The following is an 18,596-nucleotide window of genomic DNA, read 5'->3' on the forward strand; positions in this document are numbered from 1 at the left end:
CATTTTAGTTTAGCCTAGCATTTTCCACTGCTTCTTTACCCTACAGTACTGTAGCGTTGGTACATTTTTTCATAAGTTAGCCTCACAAGTGAAGAGACAGCACAGAAGGCCACATACTGAAATATTTGGTCTAGATCAAGTGATGGTTATCTACGTAACTGTTGGGGACTCTGGAGAAATTAGTAGAAAGGTAGTTTATGAGAGCTGGCTTCAGGATGTTCTGTCTGCTGGAAGGAGTTTGTCTTCTGTGTGCAATGGCCTTAGCCTAAGCAGGAGATGCCTGTCCTTAACATAACCAGGTTCTGTGCATCGAGGCAGAGGTTGTAAGAGTTCTTGTACAAATCTCCTCCTCCCCTGCTGTGTGGGAGAGAAATATTCATTTTTATTGTTCATAAATTAGGAAGTTGTGCTGTGTATTTATATTTTTTTGAAAATAGGCACTGACAGGTATCATTTTGAAGTGATGCTGTGGTTTCTTAAACTTAGGACAACTATAAATGTAGCAACATGCCTGAGATAACCAAAACTGAATATACCCCATCACTGTGACCTTGAACTTATTTGGGATAAAACGGACTGTGCCTTAAAATGACAAAGCAATGCCCTGCAATCCTGTAACTGTATTTTACTATGGGTGGTCTTCTCGAGGTTGTCTGAAATCCCTTTCTTTCAAGCTGTTGAAATAAAAGTTTTAAGTACCAATTGACTCTTACTTACCTTAGCATTCACATAGCTGCTGCTCCTGAGCCCCCCCCCCCCTAATTTCCAGAGCTTTTTGTTGTTTGGTTTTTTTTTAATTTTAATTTAAAATTGACTCAGTCTGAATATATGTGAAAAATTAGGTTTGGCTAAAGTTTCTGGGAGAAAATATTTTAAGGATAGTTACGGCACTTCTGTTTCGAAACTTGCTGAATATGAAAAAAATTAATCACTGAAATGTATCTTTGTCTTATTGATAATAATCTTATCAAAGATGTGAGTTCCTTCTGAGACTTTTGCTCAGTGCTGTGCCAGATTGAGACACATTTATATTTTCAAATAAGAGTTATTAGATTTATGGTAATGATTTCCCAGTGACTAAACTCAAATGAATGTAGGGTTTTTTTTTTTTTTTTTAAATACATTACTATTTCACTTCCCTTGTTCTTTTTCCTGCCTCATTATTTTTATGGTATCAAGGGAGAATTAGCTCCTCTGTTTTTAATTTAATGTAGAGTCTTATATTTTTATGTGCTTATTTAAAATAATGAGTATAATTTTCATTAAAGCCCAAATTACTCAATTTACAGTATAATCACATTCTTTGCCCAAAGATGCCCACGTATCCGGGTACTCAGTCTGTTGTTTATTTTTACATGTTACTTTGGGCATAAACTTAATGTATTTCCTTCTAGTTCACCTCCATTACAATTCAAATTTTATATTTAAATAAGAGTCTCTTAAAACTATGTAGAAATGACACTCTGTCTTTTTAAAAAGCCTGGTCAGATTGACAAAGAAGTTGTGCAGGCAGTGGGTGTATAATGAGATCAGTTTCTGCCTTGTGGTTACGTGTTTAGCGTGTACACTCCTCGTGGCTTCTGAGGGAGACTGTGTACAGTGATCATTTATTTGTACACTGGGTATGTTCTCAACCATAAAGTGTAGTTTAGTAATGCGTCGTGCAGGGGACCTGTCCTGAAGTGACCACTGAGAAAAGTCTCAGCCAGATCTCCCTGTCTCAACATGCATGCTCGTCTCCAGTGCGGTGTGCCGCGTGCAGTGCACTAAATACACATGCTTGTCATTTTCTGTGTATTTTTGGTATGGTATAATTAAGAACTGTTACATTTAACCGGTTGTAATTCGGGGGAAAGTGCTACTTATTCTACTTTGTAGAATGTTGTGAATTTTTTAACCTGTGTTTCAGCATTATGATGTAGTTTTATTATGTGAATATTTGCCTTCAGTCTCTGCTCAGGTATTAACGTGTAGGGATTTTTGGTGCTTTGTTTTTAATTTGTCATAACCTAGTGTTCTGAATGTTCAAAAATAAATTTGGTGAATACGTACATTTGGTACAGATTGTTTACTGGCTTTCATACACTGCAATGCTGTCTCCTTTACCTGGCCCTTTAGTGAAAGCAGTGTGTGAGCATAGGACATCCTGGGTGCCGGGAAAAGCTGACAGTTTACAACTTGGCATTTTGTAGTTTTTCACATACATCTCTGTGGACACCTCATGGTTCATAGTCTGTTTTCAGGACTCTTTGGAGGCTGTACTTTTCCTTTTTTTCATGCACTAACTTTATATTCTCCTAGGTGCTCAGGTTATAGCATAGAAAGAATGAAAAGGATTTAGGCATTCTATGCAAATGTGTAGGTCACTCTGCAGCTAATCAGTTGGCTTTTGGGATAGAGGCTTTGGGTTCTAGTTAACAGGTTATTCTGTTAACTAGACATTTTTCTGTTGGTAGACATTGTTAGTCAATAAACCTAACTTCTTAGGGCATCTAGAAGCAACTGGAGAGACTTTTATAATTCCAGGTTTCCAAGTGACAATAATTTAAAAATTTAACATAAATTCAAACACTGCTACAGAATTGGACGGAAGGAATCAAATGAGATAGGATATTTCTTGGATTGCATATTTCTTGCATTTTTAACCAGCATCCCTAAATATGAGTAAATATTACTTTTCTATACAAATATTATATATGTTATTACACAGGCCAAAAAATGTCCATTTTAAGAATGAGAGCCAGAAGATGAGATTGCTCCGTTGGTAAGGTTCTTGCCTTGCAAGTATGAAGACCTGAGTTTAGGCACACGTACTCACACCCGCTTATGTGCGCTCTACACTCATGCGCGCGCACACACACACCAACACCAACACCTAAGAGAAGCTAGGCAGTGTATGCCTATAACCCTGGTGCTTGGGAGGCAGGAGATGGAGACAGGGATCCCTGGAGCTGATTGGCAAGTCAGCCTGGCCAAATCAGTGAGTTCCAAGTTCAATTAGAGACCTGCAATTCAAGTGTGCACCACCACTCCTGGCAAAGTAAACGTTTTCTTTTTTAATTGCATAATAAAAATATTGTGTAGGACAGTTGAGGAAGATGCTGGCCATCGGCTGCTGGTCTGCACTCTGCTGTAGGTGTGCCCACATACACTGAAAATGCTAGGACAGTAGTAACATCAATCTGTTTTTCAAATCTTAACAATTTTTAGTGGTAAGACATGTATGTCTAAGTTATTTTTTAGTAAAACTGAAAGGATTTTCTGTTGTTCAGGCATTACTGTCATTTTGAGCTTGTGGAAATAGTGTTTTGAAGGTGTGTCAATCTATGATGGTTATGTTAGTTTCCTCTATCAGTGATAATAGAGTAAACACTACCAACCATATACATAGTTAATAATGGGCTGTCGTGAAACTTCCTCTATCAGTGATATTAGTCCAAAACTCCTTAATTCAACAAATGGCGGGTTTTTCAGATAAGGGCAAAAGTTTTAGCCATAATAATCATAGGAATGGTCTCTAATATTCTTCCCCTCTGACACCTCTTGAGCTGGGTGTCCTCCACAGGTTACTTTGCTCTCGGCACCACTGTCTTCCATGTTCCTTCTAGGATGGCTTAACGCAACCTACTGCTTTTCTAGTCCAGAGTCCCAGAGCCTTCCATATTTTTCCAACAAGCAGCATGGCCAGGCCTGTCACGGCAATCCCTTATTCCTGGTACCTATTTGCCTTAATGGCTGTTCTATTGCTATGAAGAGGCATCATACCAAAGACAACTCTAATAAAAGCAAGCATTTATTTGGAGGCTTGGCTACAGTTTCCAAGTCAATGATCATTGTGGTGGAAGTCATGACGCTGGCTTAGTCAAGAGCCTTACATCCTGATGCGCAGGCAGCAGGCAGAGAGAGACTGGGCCTGGTGTAGGCTTTTGAAAACTCAAAGCCCATTTTAATTGTACACTACCTCCAACAAGGCCACACCTACTCCATCCAACAAGGCCACCCTTCCTAACTTTGCCCAAGCAGTTTCACTAACTGGAGACCAAGCATCCAAACGTGAGTCTGTGGGGTCCATTCTCACTTACACACCACCACCACACCCCTCCTTTTGGGAGGTATAATTTGTGGGTTTATTGAGGTATAAATACAATCCTATTTGGAGGCCTGGGGATCTGGCTCTGCTGGAACACTTACCTAGATAGCTTGAAAGACCCAGGCTACAATCACCAGCGCTTAAAAAAAAAAAGTGACATACACATGACTGAGCATATATTCACTCTGAAATGATTACACAAGCCAATCATCTTTCACATTAGTGCACCTGTACGTGTGTGTGTGTGTGTGTGTGTGTGTGTGTGTGTGTGTGTGTGTGTAGAATATTCCACGTCCACCATCAGTGAGTAAGGAGGCTCCGTTTTAGACCTCTTTCCCAGCATTTGTTGTGTTTTCTTCCTGATAACCATTTTGACTAGGATGAGAGTTTTGATTTGCTTTTTCCTGCTGGCCAAGGATGTTGAACAATTTTAAAAATATTTATTGGCCATTCATGGTTTTTTTTATAAGAGGTTTTTTAAAAATAATAATAATAATTTATTTTATGTATGTGAGTACACTGTTGCTGTCTTCAGACACACCAGAAGAGGGCATCGGATCCCATTACAGATGGTTGTGAGCCACCATGTGGTTGCTGAGAATTGAACTCAGGACCTCTGGAGGAGAACTCAGTTCTCTTAACCTCTGAGCCATCTCTCCAGTCCCATATTTCATCTTTTGAGAACTCTGTTCAAGTCATTGGCCCATTTATTGATACTCAGTTTTGAATTTTTGGTGTTTACTTTTTTTTCCCAGTTCTTTGTGTATTCTAGATACTAGCTCCCTGTGTCAAGCATAGCTGCCGCCGATTTTCTCCTATTCTACGCAGGTCTGTTTACGCTGCTGATAGTTGCTATGCCAGGGAGAAACTTTCTAATTTCATGTAGTCCCACCTGCCAGTCCCTGGGCTGTGATCTGTGCTGTTGGATTTCTGCTCAGAAAGGTCTTACCAGTAACGATCTTGAAATGGTTTCTCTGTGTAAGATGATTTCTCCCTAGCAGTCTCAGGTCTTAAATTAAGTTCTTTGATCCATTTTGAATTTTATGTGGGATGAAAGATAAGGATCTACTTATTATAAAGATAAAACTTAGGTTTCTAGATCAGAAACTCTTACTATTTATAAACAACATGGATGGCAGTTTCCTCTATAGGCGTCTCTGCTCAGGGCACTGTGAGGAAACCCAAGATGGACCCTGAATATGCAAAGAGAAATTTCTGTTTGTTCTACACTCTGAAAGGAACCGACTGACATGGATCTGGCAGTTGGTATAAATGATGCTCCTGCCTCCACACCCTGAGGAACTGGTGCTCCCATGTCACAGTCCTTTGGAATGTAAGCAGATAGCACTGGGATTCTGGAGAGGGACATTAGAGAGCCTTGTGACACTCTTTATAGGCACTGGTTTGTGCTCAAGAAGCCAAACAATGTAGAAACTTGTTCACATTCCAGAATTCTTTTACAAGGTAGAGATGCTCCCTCTCTGCATCCTGCATGTTGTTAGTGGTGTCTAAGGACCAAATGATTGGTGTCTTCACTGAGTAGGCCAACACTGGCAGGACCTCAGTTGCCATCTGCTGAGTGAGGGAGGCAGAAATGAAATGGGTGAGCTGCCTTTGGGATAGTCTTGTGATCCTGAAGCTCGAGAAGCCCCTGTGAAAGCCAGCCAGGGTTAGGTTTGACCTGGAGCCTGTGCTGGTTCTATGACATGGAGAGATCACAAACAGGGTTGGCGTCTCTGCTGGCATAGCCAGAAAATGCCCTGTCTTATTTCCTAGACTCCCCGAGGCCTTACATACAAGAAAGGGATTGGAGTCTCTTCATCTTGCTGCTGTACTTTACGTACGACTTTAAGTTAACTTGTAAAAAGAAATCAACTCAGTGGGATGTGATGACACACACCTGAAATCCCAGAGGTGGAGGAGAAACATCAAGAGTTTAAGGCCCCTGGGCCACCCAGTGAGACCCTATTGCCAAAGGAAAGAAAGAAAGAGAGAGGGGGGAGGGAGGGAGGAGGAAGGAAGGAAGGAAGGAAGGAAGGAAGGAAGAGAGGAAGAGAGGAAGGAAGAGAGGAAGAGAGGAAGAGAGGAAGAGAGGAAGAGAGGGAGAAGAAAAAATCCAGAGGAAGAAGAGGAGGAAGGAAAAGAAGAGAAAGATAGATTATTCTCCGAGACTCTGTAATGTAGTAAGGTCTTTTGGTACCAGATGCTACTAGCTGTTAGCCTTCATCCGTGCTTCAGTTTTGAGGAGAGGGAAGTAAATCATAAGAAAACCAAAAAGTGCAAGCTACTTTAATTAACCCTCCCAGACTACTGTGGGGTCTGTACAGACTTGTTTCTCTTGTAGTCATTTGAGTTCCCTTTGTACCAGAAGTTATGCCAGAATCATTGGGCTTCTCATTTCACTTTTAAGAAGAAAGAAAGCTAGGGGATGGCTTACAAGAAAGGAAGTAGGCACAGGGAAATTAAGCAGTTTGCCGTGATTATCCCAGGAAATGCCCTCTGCTGCAGGCTTGCAGCAAGTACCAGTATTAGTTGATTTCGCATTCTCCGCTCACGTCCTTCCTGGTCATCCTCATTATCCCTTGCGCCTTGCGAGAGAAAACTGTTTCAATGTTCTACCAAAAGATTTCCATTTGCTCTTCCTATAATTGTTTTTTGGAGATAGCATCTAACTCTGTGGCTTTAGTATTATGTCCCTGGCAGATGAGTCACCAGGCCAGGCAGGCTTGCTCACTGAATACAGAGCTGAGTCAGTGTAGCTCATTTAGCCTCTGAGTCTATAGACTATGACTAGGAATATCTACTCCCAGTGCTGGTGTGATGATTTAACTAATCTTGCTACCTGCCTCGGATACAATAGAGGTTCTAAATTGGAGCGTTTTCTTCCAGTCCTCCGCTCTCTGCTCTTCCGTTCCAATAATGACTTCGGAAACAAGGCTGCATGACAGCCCAGTTTTAAATCTGGACAAATTTAGTTCTAGAACCTTCTACCACATCATGTAGCTTCTATAAATACACTGCCCCTGGCAAAACAAAACCCTCACCCATTCATATGAGCTAATATGCATTTCCACTCTTAATACTGTGTGTTTTAAGAGATATTTGTTAAATATCTTTTATCTATGTGTGTGTGTGTGTGTGTGTGTGTGTGTGAGTGTGTGACACACGTGTCATGGTGCATATGTAGAGGACAACTTTTGAGGAGCTGGTTCTCTCAAACCATCTCTCCACCAGGGATCCAGGATCTAACTCGGGTCGCTAGGCCTGTACAAGTGCCCTCATCACTGAGCCATTTCTCTGCCATTTAATTAATTGTTAAATATTCTTCATAAAATATCATGATACTGACTCAAAATACGTCAAATCTTGACTCTTAAAAATCCAGTTATGTCATTTAAAAAAAATGAGCTACTATGTTAAATGTTGGAGCTGAACTGTAAGTCTTACATTTTATTATTCTTTATATGTTTGAATTCCACAGAATAAAGAATCATTAACCTTAGCTAATTTCAAAGGATTACTGCTTGCAATTATGCATTTGTATGACAGTCTAGATTATTATACTCAATGCGAACCCTAAAATACTAATACAAAGAAGCTAACTAAAATGCGGATAGGCACTTTTTAAGTGGACATTTTAAAATATCAAATTAGACCTGAAACCCAGATCACAAGAAAGTTGATAAATTGGTCTTTATTAAAAATTAAAACTCCTCAGAATATGGTGTTTGGGGGCTGGGAAGTGGCTCAGTTGGTCACAGTCTGCTGTACATGTGCAAGCATGCACTGTGCTTCAGGTATGCAGTTACAGTACGACACAAACCACAACAAGAATTACTAGCAAATAACTTTGTTAATATATGTGTGTGTTACATTAATCATATACTAGCAAATGAAGTCCGGCACTGTATAGAGTGAATACTATATCATGATCAAGTGAGATTTATTTCACAAATGCAACATAGGTTTACATTTGTAAAAATCAATCAATATCACATAGTCATGGTCATTGTTGACTAAATAGTGAACTTGAGGTCAACTGTTGAGGCCCAAGCTCGAGTCCCTGTTCGGGCGCCAAAATAATGTTGGGGTCCACACTAGTCCCACGTTGGGGCGGCCAAAATAAATGTTGCAGCCCAGGCAAAATGTTGAGGCCGGGGCCAACCCACGTTTGGGCGGCCACTGTATCCCGGCCCAAGCTGCTGCTCCCGTCTGCGGGTCGAGGTTCAGCAAGAGCAAGGGTGAGGGCAGACTCAAAGAATGGAGACCAGACAGGGTGTGATTCAATCCCGTTTATTCTTCAGTCTCTCTTCCCCTAAGTGTCTCCTGTCTGATTCTCCCTCTATAGTCTGCCTAATGTCTGATTCTGTCTTCTATAGTCTGATTTTAAGCCACGCCTCTAAGTTACACCTTTAATCATGCCCTTAGGTCTTGTCTCTAACTCTGATCTCTATACTTCTAAGTCATACTCTTAAATCACACACCTTTAATCTCACACACCTTTAATCTCACACACCTTTAATCTCAAGATATCTAAACCAAGATTATCCGAGTGTGCTCAGCTGTTGTAGGCTATTGTAATTCAAATCTCATGTCAGGGTATATGGCTCAAGATGGCTGCAAAGCTGATAGCCGCTTTCTGCTAAAAGTCGGCCCCCAACAGTCAACATCAAATATATTTTCATATATCTACATAAATCAATATGTTGGTCGACAAAGTGCTTATAACAATGATAAAATAATACTTAAGAGGATAATATGCTCCATCTAAATTAAAGATCTCTGCTTATTGAAAGAACAATCTAATGGCAGGAAATGCCTCTAAAGAAGAGTTTCTTTTCAGAACCTGCAGAAGTCTGCAACTTATAATAGAACATAAAATATCCCATTTTTCAAAAAGTAGGACCTTTACTTATTCAAACCAAAAAGTAACACTACAAAGAAAAAAAACAAACAAAATTAAAATAGTCTCCGCAATGAAAGGACTGTCTGCCAACTATTATTCCAGTGAAGCCTTCACATCCAGAGTATATAAGGAATTCAACAGCAAAATAACAAAACAAAACATAGCAACAAATATTTCAGTTAAGTGAATAAACGCTCTGAATAGACATCAGAAGAAGATAAATGATTGAGTATATGAAAAAGAAAATGTTCCGCATCAAGAGCATACACGTTAAATGAGATAGCACCATGCTCCAGTTCTTAGAATGGCGCTGCATCAGCTCCTCATTGTAGCAAAAATACTTGAGATACTCGAAAGCGGAAGAGTTTATTTTGGCTCAGTTTCAGAGATTTCTGTGCCTAGACTTTAGTCCATGTGGCAGACACTGATCTTGTCACCGCGTCCGGCAGAGAGAGGAGGCTGGGACACTGCTCAGATGCTGACCATCTATCTTTCCTCCATCCACCAGTCACTTCCCAAAGGTCCGCCTCCAGATGTCCTTGCATTGGGAACCAGGCTCACAGCACAAGAGGCTTCAGGGGACCTTTCAGCACTACCTCATAACATAACAGGCTTTTGTAAAAATGTTCAAAAAATAATAATACGCTAGCAAGGATTGGAGAAAGAACTGGCATATGTTGTTTTCAGACTAGAGATAGAACAATCCCAACAATAACTGGGAAAAGAAAGTTTATATATGGGTGTGTACATATATATGTATATATGTACCGTACCACCATATGTATGTACACATACATATATGCGCACACTCACCTGTACACACATTTATAGAGATGTACACATACACGTGTATACATATACATACATATGTACACACATATGTATACATATATACATATGTAGACATACACAATAAAATACTAGTCACGAAAAAAAAGAAAGAATTTCTGTCTCTTGCTTCATCCTGGATGAAAGAGAGGTTGAAGTGAAACCACAGAGTGGTGAGTAGTACTTACTGGCTCACTTACAGGTAGTGCTGACTGCATAGAGTGGGGAGAACAGTGCTTCCAGAGTTGATGGGGACAGAGGGAGGGGGAGGGAGAGGTGCGTGTTAATGGGAACAAAGGCAAAACCGGATGGAAGCAGTGTCTGTAATGCTCTGTATATTGTGGGATGATTAAGGCTGATGACAACTAATTGTATAATTCAAAAGGAAAGAATTTGAATGCTTATAACAATGGCAATGTGGTGTGGTGGGATTTGCCTGTGTCTGCTGCCAGGTAGGATTTGGTCCTACTTGTAACCTCTTACATTCTGAGTCCTCAGGCTGGAGGAGCAATAGGTGGAGGCCCGCTGTGTGGAGTTCACAGGGAAGTCCTATCTGGTTGGGGGGGAGGGGGGCTGACAAATTCTGCTGGGGAAGGCAGCCTGTGAGGGACAGCAGTTCTCAGTCCTCGGATTAACACATAAACCTCCACGTAATCCTTCACAGTCCCTGAAGCACACCACCCCAGGCAACTGCAATGGAATCAGAGGGTACCTCTGCTCAGGACTCACAGGGCCCCATTTGTGACCATATCCCTTCCCTCCCTAGGCCATGTCTGCAGCCTGAGGGTTTAAGGAAGTGGCATTTGGCATTCCCACTAGACTGAGGACAATTAATGAACCAGTGGCTTTGAAAAACTAGAGAGGGGTGGAGGCTGGTGAGAGGGCTCGGTGGTAAGGAATTCTAGAGGACCTGAGTTCAATTCTCAGCAACTACATGGTAGTTCACAATCACCTAGAAAGGGAGCTGACGTCCTCCCTGGCGTGCAGGTATACATGCAAACAGAGCATTCATATAGTAAAAAAAAAAAAAAAAAAAAAACAAATGAAAAAAATAAAATATAAATTTTAACCTAGTGATGATGGCACCGGCCTTTAATCCCACCACGAGGAGGCAGAGGAAAATGGATTTCTGTGAGTTTGTCAGCCTGATCTACAGAGGGAGTTCCAGGATAGCCTGGGCTACACAGAGAAAACCCACTTCAAAAAAACAAACAAACAAACAGGAGGAGGAGGAGGAGGAGGAGGAGGAAGAAGAGGAGTAAAGAAACTGAAAAGAAAAGGTAGAAGAGGAGAGAAAGAGGTCAGGAGGGAGGAATCAATCAAATGAGGTGAGGCATATGCCGGTCACCCTGATCTGATCATTCACACTGTATACGTATATTTGATAAGTTATATCTCCACCAGTGAAATGAGCCAGTTCAAACCAGTTTAGATGATATTAAATGTCGGTTTGTTAGGAGTCTGCTCTCCAGCGGGTGAATTCACTAGCCCCAAGGAAGGCAAAGGAAGACACCATGGAAAGGGAGAGGGGAGAGGATGGGGAGAGAGACAGAGAAAGAGCTTCAGGGGGGAGTGGGGCACAAGGGAGAGCAAAATGGATTATATAGAGAAGATCCCCCGGAGGAAGGGGGCCCAGCCCCTGGGGTGGAAAGTTCAGGGCTGGGGGCAGGGTAAACCAGGTACAGACTGAGGGATGCTGGGAGAACCTGGAGGCCAGGTCTCCTTTGATATGTGAAATATGCTCCTCAGTCCCTTGTCCTGGGGTAAGAAACCAAACACTATTGAACTATCCCAGAGTGCTTCTGCAAAATATGGACAATTGCCTTGCTGATTAAAGTGCTTTAAATATTTCAAAAATCTTAACAACAAATCAGAAGTTTCCTTTAGTTTAAAGTTTAGTTTTAAGAGCAGAACTCAGCAGGCACTATTAGCAGAAGCATAGAATGTCCCTAGGAACATCTAGGTCCATATTAAAGTAAGATTAGGATGACATCATCTATGAGTGAGATGTTCTGGGGACTTTCCCACAAGGAGACCAGAGACTTTTGAAAGATGGCTCCTTGTTCTCCTTGGTTTAAACACTCCCAGGATGCTCTGTATTCAGCATCCCTTAGGAAGGTCTGGCTTTGGTCTTTGTTGTCTTTTCCTCTTGGGACAAAGGCTTACTGCTTCTATCAGCACTCAGGATTGGGGAGTAGTACAAAGAGATCCATTTGCCCAATTATTTCCCCAGAATATCCAAAGAAATACTGTCTAAACTTGTCCTCATTTTCCCTTCTCTGAAATGACTCTCTTTATCTTACAAAACATGTACTTGGAAATTTGGGGTTCTAATTTTAAGACGGCATGTTTTTTTTTCTCAAATACTTAAATAACGGTACAAGTGGGTTAAAATATATGGCCCATTACAAAATTCTGACTCAGGGATGAGGTCTTATGCAATTTAATAGCCTGATGTGAACCCTGCTTTCATCTCTTTGTATTTTAAAATATCTGTTTTAAAAGTACAGGTTTGCCAATGCCACAGCCCAGGCTCACCACAGACTTTTCAGCCAAAGCCATTGTGCACTGTAAATTGAGTAACAGAAGCAGCTCAGCTTGTCACAAAAGGGGATTTAGAGGTCTTGGTCTCTGTGGAGCTGAGGGCAGTGGTGAGTCTGAGGTCTCCCTTCCTCCCTGCCATCTCTGCACTCCCTGTATTCTTGCCCTATAGTTGCTGTAAAACATTAGCGAAAATCCAAATGACTTGAAACAACAGAAATATATTTCCTCCTTTCTAGAGGGGAAATCTGTGATCTGTATCATCAAACCCAAATGGAGGCTGGGGCAGGACCATGGTCCCGTTGGAGACCAGAAATAACTAGTCCTTTGCTCTTTGAGCTTCTCATTGGCTGCTTGCATTCTGGGGGTTGTGGGCTGTCCCAGTCAAGTCCTCAAGGCCAACATCAACTCTTTGGAATGTCTGTGTTCCTATCACCTTTTCCTCCGTGTGATTGGATCTTTCTGTTTCCGTCTTTTGTAAGGACAAATGATTACACTGATTGCACATCTATATAACCCAATATAATCTCCTTATGTCTTAACTCATCTCTACAAAGGTATTTTTCAGAAGTAAAGTAGCATTTGAAGCATTAGTGTTTGATGCCTTTGGCGGTTTTTTTTTAGTGTCTCACACCTCTCAGTACCTCAGAATACTTTGAAATGCAGAACCTAGGAAGCCCACATTGTTACAGGATATTTGCTTATTGTCTGTAGAAAACCTAATTGTTAGCAAAATATACAAGCTTAGATAGCTATGTTCTTTAGATACAGTTAGGTTTGTCCTACAGAGATGCATTCTGAGTGTGCCTCTAAAAGCCTCCATGGTTTAAGAATGCTAAAGAATAGAAAGTTCCTGCCTATTTTAAGGCAAGGTGCTTGGGGAAGTCTTGAGGTCTTTGCTCTATGACTCAGACAAAGTCAGCTGGGTGGTCTTGAGCTACCCATCATAAAAATTAAAATGGGTTGGGGCCCTACTGACTTGGCATGGAGTCCCACCTTCCCCAACTATGACTTTGACATTGTTCAGCTGCCAAGGGTTTAAGGGAGGAGCTAGAGACTTATTTTATAAACAATTGGACCTTTGAGAGCTCTCTAATTTGGCTTGGAAGAGCCTTTATGGAAGGAGCTCCAAGTAATAAATAGGAATTTCTCTTTGGGCTTGCAGGAACAACAGAGAAGCAGCTGACAGGATACAGTTAAATCAGTATTCTAGGAAAGAGAGTTAAGGAGCCATCTTGGGTTTGGAGTAGCTGAAGAGAAAAGGAGACTAGCCCGGTAGAATGACACAGAAATATTTCTAAAGAGCTAGCAGTTTAGTTGTAAAATCAGGCTTGTAAATAGATATTTTACATACAGTTAAGAAAGTAAAGTTACTCACTGAGCGAGCAGGTTTTCACCACGGTTTATGCCTCCTGTGTCTTTATTGATATAAATATTAGTTGCATTTAAAAGGATAAATATTACACCAGATCACCAGGCTCTAAGGTTAAAATCTGTTCTTCCAGGTTCCCTGAAGTCTTGAATCATCTCAGAATCCTTCATGGAATTTATCCCTCATGTATTTCTTAAGCCTTTGAAACCTGAGGTGCACTCTCTTCCAGGCCAACATGCCTAAGGAAACACTGTTGGATTTACACTAAGTAACAGGCTAGGAAGTCAGTCTTAATAACTTAACCTCTCTTTTAATCTCCACTCTGAATGTGTAAAATAAAAGAATATGGTCATTACAACTTGGTTGGTGAATGTCTTGTCAGGATTTTACTGCTGTGAACAGACACCATGACCAAGGCAACTCTTTAAAGGACAACATTTAATTGGGGCTGGCTTACAGGTTCAGAGGGTCAGTCCATTATTATCAAGGCAGGAGCATGGCAGCATCCAGGCAGGCATGGCATAGAAGAATCTGAGAGTTCTATATCTTATTCAGAAGTCAAACAGGAGAAATCTGGCTTCCAGGGAGCAAGGATGAGGGTCTTAAAGCCCACACCCACAGTGACACACTTCTTCTAACAAGACCTCACCTACTCCAACAAAACCCCACCTCCTTTTAAAAAAAATATGGTATTTTTATTGTATATTTTATTTATTTACATTTCAGATGTCATCTCCTTTCCCCATTTTCCCTCCCTAGAACCCCCTATCCAATCCCCCCTCCTCCTTTTTGCTTTTATACCATTTTAATTACATGCAGGTATTAAGGTCAGTTCTAGGTTGAGGGTCTAGCAATACAATAGATGCAAATAGTCAAGGAACAAGCAAGACAAAAAACACAAATAGTCAAAGAACAAGCAAGGCAATAAACAAAATTCTGTGACCACTTCTGTGATCACTGTTTCTAAGGGTTTATCAGGATGACCAAAGTATCTGAGCCAACTTCCCTGTCCTAGCCCAAAGTCATTTTCATGTCTGAAGCCTACTTCCTTGTTCTAGCCTAAAATTTAGATTCCTACCTGAAATTACTTCTTTGTCTCTAGGCCAAGCATATTCAAACCATCACAGTGAGTAAATTGACAATGCTGTGTGACACACCCACCTAATAGATGCTGTATGAGAAGCGTGTGCTCAATAGGTACCATGCTCCTTATTTTACATCAGAAGGACAGAGCATCCTTGCAGTTCAGTGATGAACCAGAAATTAGTTTAAAAGGCCCATAGAAGAAAAATTCCAAGCCGCTCTCCACAGTCCTTGATAAAAGACAGAGGAACAGTTGCCAATTGCCTTTTAGGTTCCAGGAACATTTTATGGGGAATGCTTCATACAGTACCAGCAGCCGCCATATGCTGGGAAAAGACACAAAAAGGACCACTTTGTAACTGCAAAGAGGGGGACCAAGCTGTGCCAAGAATGGCTATCCTGGGCAGCTCTAATGTCACTTAACTTAGACTTTGGTAGGCTCATGCATGCTATGATCGGGTGGCTGACATATTTTCTTCCCCTCCTGTATCATGGCAGACCATCATCTCTGCAACTGTTAAATAGCAGTGACTTTGAATGCATTTTTGCATTATGAGTTGACCATGGTCCTATGGGGACAATGAGTGGAAGGTTGTGGCTTAAAAGTAATTTGTTTCTGTGGCAAGCAGAGGAAGCCTGGAGTGAGTGTATAAGTAGTAGATGAATTCTGAGTGCATGTATGTTGTTGGCATGTTTCACCATGTCAAGGTCTTCTGTGTGTCAAACCCAGGGAAACAGGAAAGCCTCCCTCAGGTGAGAATCAGAAGGTTGGAAAGCTTCCCTCTGGTCCCCATATTAATGCTGATAGTGCAGGTGGTAACTACCAACCACAGCTTCTCCTCGGGGATGGCTGTAGCCTGACTACACCCTTCCAGAGAAGTATAGAGATTAATTAAACCCACCTCCTTGTTAAGCCATATACTATAAGCCCACCTCCTTACTTGGCTGTACAATAAAATGCTTTCTCAATTCAGGCACCTAAATAAACACGCTGAGGTTTGGCCTGCAGTTGGTGGCCTCCATCAGAGTCAGCTCAGCCTACTGGAACCCTGCTTTTCTGGATATGTGTCTGAGTGCCTGCACTTCATTCCCTCGTTGACCCACTGAGGTTTCTAGAACCAAGCCCGGCTGGTCATAGTGTGGTAAAGTGTAGAGTTGACAAAGAATGGACTGTGGTGGTCACTGTTGTCAGTTTGTCAGAGTATAGAGCCACCATGGGAATCAAACACTTGGTATATCTCTGTGGAAATTTCTAGATTAGGCTAATGGAAGTTGGAAGGCCTACCCTAAGTGTGGGTGGGGTCATCCCACGGGCTGACTTCCTAGACTGAATAAAGAGTGGGCTGAGCACAACATTCACCACTCTGCTTCTAGCTGGATGCATGTGTCTAGCTGCCTCAAGCCCCTACACCATGATGGGCTGCACCCCAGAACTGTGAGCCAAGGCCAGCTCTTCCTTCTTTGCATTTCTTTAAGGAGATATTGTCACAGCAACATATAACATGAGTAATAGGCATGGTTGGTCTCGGCATTAGCTCAGGTTCTGGATCATCTGTGTCTCGGGCTTCCAGGATCGGCTCACACTGGCCCACTGAGATAAACAATACTTAGTGCAATAGAAGTTTTCTCTTCTTTGTAATATGTAAATTTAAAGCTTTATGGACCCAGCTTGCTTCAGCTACATGATTGAGTCTGCTGTCTTTTACTAAGTTTTAAACAAAATGAATGGCAGGAGGCAATGGAACAGGTGCTTCTCACACACTCAGAGAACTAAGGGTCAGTGTCCTTTAAATGTGTCCATGTGGTCACAGACAATCAGAGTTGTTACTGATAAAAGGGACACATGCTGTGGAGGTTTGGGCAAGAATGACCCATACAGGTTCATATGCGTGAATGCTTGGCCGCCAGTTAGTGGAACTCTTTGGAAAGGATTAGGATTTGTGGCCTTATTTTGAAACCTTTGGGCCCAGTCTTCTGCCTACAGCTCTCTCTTGGTCTGCAAGTTGTGGATAAGATGTGAGTTCTCAGCTACTTCTCTAGCACCATGCCTGCCTGCCTGCCTGCCTGCCTGCCTGCCTGCCTGCTGCAGTGTTCTTCACCACTATAATGGACTAACCCTCTGAAACTGTAAGCAAGCCCCTAATTAAATGCTTATTATTATTTTTTAGTGTAAGTTGCCTTGGTGATGATGTTCTTTCACAGCAATATGATAGTAACTAAAACAAACTACATTGTTAACCATTCTTTCTCTTTTGTCTCTGTCTGTGTATGTGTGTGTGTGTGTGTGTGTGTGTGTGTGTGTGTACACGCTCCCACACACACATGCACACATGTGAATATCAGAGGTTGACATCAGGGGATTTTTTTTATTGCTGTCTCCCTTATTTATTAATGAGGTGTAACCATATAGGTTTTTCTATGCCTGCCACAGTTCTCAAATAATGACACAAAATATAACAGCTTATATTTATTTACAATGTTTTTGGCCTTAAGCTAGGCTTACTCCCCGACTAACTCTTAACTTATATTAGATTTGTTTATACTATTCTATGTCTGTCATGTGGTTGGTTACCTCACCTCAGTTTCATATGTCCAAGTTCCCCCACTCTGTTCCCAATTCTAACTCCGTTCCCTAATTTTCCTCTTTCTGCCTGATGTCCCCATTTACTATCCTGCTTTTTGCTATAGGCCATAGGCTTTTTATTTTAACCAATCACAAGGTGCTGTAGGCAGGCAAGGAAGGACAGAGACACATCTTCATACAGTGTACGAAAATATCATTGTAACTGTTTAGTTTTCAGCCCCATCAGAGACCCAAGAAGAGTAAATATTATCTGAGTGAACAAGAAGTGCAGAGTAAGCAGCTTCCAAAACTATAGAAATGACAAAGGGTTGCTGGCTACCTGAACAGACACACAAGATTTCTCTGTGTCACTGGTGTAGTGGTAAATATTTAAAAGCCACTCCTGGTGGGTCAATGTGCATCTCTGCACCCACGAAGAGCTCTAGATTCACAAATGAAAGACACCCACACACAACCTTTATATTTGCTTTAGCTAGCTCAATGGTTGGGCTACCTCCAAACCTCCCCATGGCTAACACACTCCCCTCTGGTATTCCTGAGTTAACACTTTCTAAATCTATATATTATCTTTACTGCCCTGTTTCCTTCTGGGCAGCCCTCCCATGGGACTGTTTTTTTTTTTTTTTTTCCCACCTACATTTTGGCTGTCTCATCCTCTTGCTCCTTCACAGCATGGTCTATCCTATGCCCCTCTCATGGCAGACTGACTCCCTCCTCCCTCTCCTGCATTTTCTCTCCAGGAATCCTCAAAGTCCTGCCTCTGTCCCCCTGCCTAGCCATTGACTGCTGGCTCTTTATTGACCAGTCAAAAAAACAACTATTAGCAGGGACCTGCAGCGGATGTGCATATTCTCACATAAGCACAAATCAAAGCCACAACACACTGGGGCATCATCTTTGGCCTTCTGGCCAGAATATCTGACAGACTTTCTATGAAGCAGGAATATTGAAGGATTTGCCTACCTTGTCTTGGCAAATACTTGGCAGTACAAAAACACTCCAACATTAGGGTCTCTCACTGAACCTGGAACATACTGATTGGCTAGCCAGAGAGCACCAGAATTCTCATTTCTCTCTCCACTGTTGTGATTACAGATACATTTGACCATAACCAACTTTTTATGTGGATTCTGGGGATCTGAACTCGGGTCCCTATGCTTGTACAGCAAGTGCTTTACCCAATGGTTTTCTT

This window comes from Arvicanthis niloticus, chromosome 3 (genome assembly GCF_011762505.2).
Source record: "Arvicanthis niloticus isolate mArvNil1 chromosome 3, mArvNil1.pat.X, whole genome shotgun sequence".
In the NCBI taxonomy this organism is placed as follows: Eukaryota; Metazoa; Chordata; class Mammalia; order Rodentia; family Muridae; genus Arvicanthis; species Arvicanthis niloticus.